Below are 4891 nucleotides of genomic sequence, written 5' to 3' on the forward strand. Positions count from 1 at the left end.
AGTTTTAATATATTTATCTGTGTGTTTATGTAATAAATGAATATCTAAGACATAAACGTATAAGTAAATGTTTAAGTGTGTTTGTCTGCACATGTGATTGAGTGTGTGTGTGTGTATGCGTGTGTTTGTGTGCGTGCGTGCATGCATGTGTCCTCTCTTTGTTTCCGTTTGTTTCTAAACAGTCTTTTGTTTCGGGGTGTCAACAGGCTTCTAGTTCTTACATTCAATAAATTTGAACTCAGTGGTTTTATTTATATATCTTTTTCTCTCTTAAGGTGTTCCCCATTTATCGATGAAAGAAAGAGAGAGCGGGGGGAGGGAGAAAGAGAGAAAGCGAGAGAGTGATTGTTTGTACTGTTTTTTTTTTTTGTTCTTTTTTTGAACTTCGATAATGAAAGCCATATTCAATACGCAGTAAAATATATGCATTTGCAGGTTTTCATTTCTTATATTATTTTTTCAGTCATAGGCCAGCCCGTTGTACTGGGGCACCGCTTTGAAGGGTCAAGTCGGACAAATCAACCCCACCTCACACTATCACGTACTAATTTTTTAGAGTGTGGTACAGAATATATCGGGTCTCTTTCTGCCGCACCGTTAAGTTACAGGGACATCAACAAATCAACATTAGTCATCAAATGAGGTACGGTTGGGATGGTGGAACAAACAAACACACACACACATACTTCGTAAAAGAAATTTATAGACGTTCGACAGAAGGTGAAATAATTCTCGAAGCTGTAAATTGCATGTAAATATTAGATTCAAAGCCCCTTTTGGTATGCATGCATACATATATGCCTGCATACATATATACATACATACATGCATGCATGTATATACATACGCATTTACTGGCCACATTATTATAGACGCAGGAGTGGGTGTGTGGTAAGTAACTTGCTTACCAACCACAGGATTCCAAGTTCAGTCCCATTGCGTAGCACCTTGGGTAAGTGTCTTCTACTATAGCCTCGGGCTATAGATGGAAACTGAAAGAAGCCCATCAAGAATATATGTGTGTGTGTGTGTGTGTGTTTATCCCCCCCCCCCAACATCAGTGATACTAGGCTTACAAAGAATAAGTCCTAGGGTCGATTTATTCGACTACAGCCGCAGTCAAATGACTGGAATAAAAGAATGACTGGAATAAAAGAATATATATGCAATCATAGCCTCAGGCCGACCGAAGACTTTGATAGATAGAGGCTTAACGAAGCCAGTCGTATATATATGTGCGTGTGTGTGTGTCTTCCGGTCTGTATTTCACGCCCCCTACCCAACGCTTAACAACCGGTTAACACATGCATACATATATATAGCTACTATATACATGCCTGCATATCTATATATGTGTATCTATATATGTATACGGGGAGGCGCAATGGCCCAGTGGTTAGGGCAGTGGACTCGCGGTCATAGGATCGCGGTTTCGATTCCCAGACCGGGCGTTGTGAGTGTTTATTGAGCGAAAACACCTAAAGCTCCACAAGGCTCCGGCAGGTGATGGTGGCGAACCCTGCTGTACTCTTCTACCACAACTTTCTCTCACTCTTACTTCCTGTTTCTGTTGTGCCTGTAATTCAAAGGGTCAGCCTTGTCACACTGTGTCACGCTGAATATCCCCGAGAACTACGTTAAGGGTACACGTGTCTGTGGAATGCTCAGCCACTTGCACGTTAATTTCACGAGCAGGCTGTTCCGTTGATCGGATCAACTGTAACCCTCGACGTCGTAAGCGACGGAGTGACAGAAACAAATATTGACCGAGCAAGGAAGGCAACAAAAGAACACGTGGTTGTTCGATCTTCTAAAAATAGCGGCCGACCCTCTTTCTAATCAAACCATGCCATTTCGAAAAATATAAAAAAAGACTCAGTGGGTAGTATAAACGTTACGACATTATGTCTGAAGAAAAACTTGATGGTCATAGCTGGAACGTCATTGATCCTAGGTTTTTGAGTTACAGAAAGAACATTAATTTTTGATATCGATTTCTCACATTCACTATAGGAAATTTCTAGGAAATATGAGATACTGTCGCAGGTATTTGCAATCTTCTGTTTTTCCGTTCCGAGTTCAAACTCTGTCGAGGTCGACTTTGCCTTTTATTCTTTCGGGGTCGATAAAATAAGTACCAGCTGAACACTATGGTGATGTAATCGACTTATCCCCTCCCCCCACAATTTGCTGGCCTTGTGCCAAAATGTGAAACCAATACTTAACTGATGGTAAAGCAGCAAGCTGGCAAAACCTTTAGCACGCCGAGCAAAATAGCGGGATTTCATACGTTTTTTGAGAACGGAGTTCAAATTCCGCCAAGGTCGACTTTGCCTTTCATCCTTTCAAAGACGATAAACTAAGTACCAGGCATTGGGGTCCATGTTATCGACTTACCCCTCTCTCGAAATTATCGACGTAGTGCCAAAATTTCAAACCAATACTTTTGTTGACCCTGGTACAATAAAAGTAAGGTTAACTTCGTGCAATTTGAATTGAGAACGTAACTAATTATGACGAACCAGCAGAATCATTAGCACCTTGGACTTTTCTCGTCTTTCGTGCAGAGTTCAAATTTCACCTAGGTCGACTTTGCCTTTTATCCTTTCAAGGACATTAAAGTAACAGTCAAGCACTGGGTCGATGTAATCGACTAACACACACACACACACACAATTTTAGACTTTGTGCCTATAGTGGAAAGATTTACTTCATGTACTTTCTATGACATTCTACAGTTTCTGTTACATATTACCCTTCAAACTTTAATTGTGCACTTTAGCGGTATACTCGCGAGATTAGGCGTAATAAACCATTTTTCTGTGTCGATGACCGATTTGACACTCGGTTGTTGACATTTTATTTACGTCACGGAGAAAGACAATACCATTGCAGATTTTATTTCTCATTTCTAAAAAGACACAGAGCATTGTTTCTAATTAAATAAATGAATATTATTTATATGACTGCCAGTATCATAGCAGTGAAAGCTTGAGCATCGGATAGAATACCACTTCGTATTTTTTCGGCTCTTTCCGGAATGAATTCAAGTTCCGCCGTGGCTAATTTACTTTTCATTCTTTCAGAGTTGAAAAATTAAGTACCAGTCGAATACTGGTCCTCACTGTGTGCGTATTATAAATAAAAGTAAATTTCGAAAGCAGGATAGCTGTGAAAACAGCCTAGAAAATTGGTTGAACACACTAGATTTTCATAGCTATCATAAGTTCAAAATTTACTTTATTTTTTTGTAAAATACAAACCCACTCGACGCTTGTATGTTTGTGTGTGTGTGTGTGTGTGTATTATACAGGATTATCAGTTAGTTATAATTTTATTCAACATATATTTCCCTCTCTGATTCACACGCTTATTGCAGCGGTTCTTCAGCTTTTCTAAACCCTATAAAGAACGCGGAAGATTGGGCTCCAACCAGGCCTTTTGCGATATCATTAAGGCCAGGAACTTTTTAGAGCTATATATATATATATATATATATATATATATATATATTGTTATATAATAATAATATTAGGGATAAAAATTGTTATATATATATATATATATATATATATATATATATATGTGTGTGTGTGTGTGTGTGTGTGTGTATTGTTATAAGAATTTATAAAGATCGAGAGAGCGTAAAATAATTCTGTTTAGAATTATGTACCTCGAAGCAGACAAAGCAATAAATAACAGCTTGTAAATATTGGCTTAAAGGCTCGAACTCACATCTCCAGGAAAATTACAGGTGTTTTACCATTATTGGACCCATTTATTTCAGAATCAGTCACGTTGCGCTGCCAGGAGATTCACTGGTCATCAATGAAATAAAGAAGGACCGAGCGAGTGGTTAATAATCTCTTTTCGTTGGTACTGGAAACATTCAAAGATCGATCGATGTGCAGTACAGCAGGAAACGGAAATACGGGAGAAAGAAACTCGTCACATTGGCGTCGGTTTAGAGCAAGTACGAAACTTTAGGATAGTCATTGTTTTTAGCTACGTATTTTTATTGTTCGAATCTGACAGTCTGAATAACAGAAGAAAGAGTTTTTAACTAAATCTGGTAGATGAAATAAACTGTAAAATTCTTGTAAAAGAATCTTGTTGCTAAACAAAGGGGAAAATATTACTTGTAAGACAATAGAAACGATACTTTACTGAATCTGGTTTGACAAACGTTTTTCATCTCAGATCTTTCATTCCAGCTTTCATTTTTAATCTTTTGAGACAGGGTGATTTGGGCACAACATGAAGCTAACGAAACTTCCCGGTCAATATTCAATGCCCATACTGTCAACTCATACCTAATTAAACGTGGGTGTTTGAGGGCAATTCATAGTGAACTGCTTTCTCAAGGATACAATGCATTGTTGAAGACGATGCACTAACTGCAGTTTTGCAGCCCATAAAATTACACCCCTCAGTGTAGAACAGCTGCGAACTCTCATAACACAGGTGGTAGACGAGCATTGCAGGAAATAAAATTTACAACGAATAATAGTAGTTTGGAAACACTTCATAAATGTACTTTTTCTAAACATTTTCTTTCTTTCTTGTTGTTTCTTTCTTCTTTTCTTTCCATCAGTTTATTTTCGTCAAGAGCATTGCAGTCTTCCGCGCACATCTCGGAACAGAACTAATTACTTTCGTATTTCATTGTAATATAGTAGAAAGAAATATAAATACGTAGCTTGAATAAAACATGTTGCATAGAGTTGATTTGATCAGCGATAATTTCTTTTCTTTTGCGTGCTAAAGACATTTTGCTACCGTAACAAATAATTTTCTTATCGTTCTATCCTTATTTCAGAACATCTTTTTTATTTTGATTCTGATATTATATTCAGGACCACTTTATCGTACACACTAGCGAAGCTAGGGG

Source organism: Octopus bimaculoides, chromosome 2 (genome assembly GCF_001194135.2).
Source record: "Octopus bimaculoides isolate UCB-OBI-ISO-001 chromosome 2, ASM119413v2, whole genome shotgun sequence".
Taxonomy (NCBI): Eukaryota; Metazoa; Mollusca; class Cephalopoda; order Octopoda; family Octopodidae; genus Octopus; species Octopus bimaculoides.